Below are 556 nucleotides of genomic sequence, written 5' to 3' on the forward strand. Positions count from 1 at the left end.
CCCTCGCACCTCCTCCAAGCAATCTCTCCTACACTTTTACCACTCACACACCTCATCAACACATCTCTCCTCACAGGCACCTTCCCCACTGCATTCGAGCAGGCTCGGGTAACACCACTGCTCAAAAAACCTACATTAAACACTTCACTTACAGATAGCTACAGACCTGTCTCTCTCCTTCCATTTTGCAGTTACTAACATATAGAAAGCAATAAGTACTCAACATAAGACGCATACAAAATATCTGCAGTGCTTCAGGGAAGTGGGTTTTAGTAGAACATTTGCGGCAGAGACTCCGATTGGCAGAACAATTTATAGCATCACGGGCAATGGATTCCACTTAATTCTTTAAACTGAGCTTAAACCAAGTTCACAGTAGGTCTATCTTTAAAGGATTCGTTAATATTTCCCTACTGAGAAAAGTGAGCTTTTCCTTCTACAAATAGGTAGAGTAGGACTACCAGTTTCCCCACACCTGCAGCACATTCAAATCCAAATTAGTTAAACTAAACAAAGAACAGGTTTTTCCATTTATTGAAAACCAGCAATAGGTTAT

The sequence above is a fragment of the Sinocyclocheilus anshuiensis genome, unplaced genomic scaffold (assembly GCF_001515605.1).
Source record: "Sinocyclocheilus anshuiensis isolate Anshui unplaced genomic scaffold, SAMN03320099.WGS_v1.1 scaffold208, whole genome shotgun sequence".
In the NCBI taxonomy this organism is placed as follows: domain Eukaryota; kingdom Metazoa; phylum Chordata; class Actinopteri; order Cypriniformes; family Cyprinidae; genus Sinocyclocheilus; species Sinocyclocheilus anshuiensis.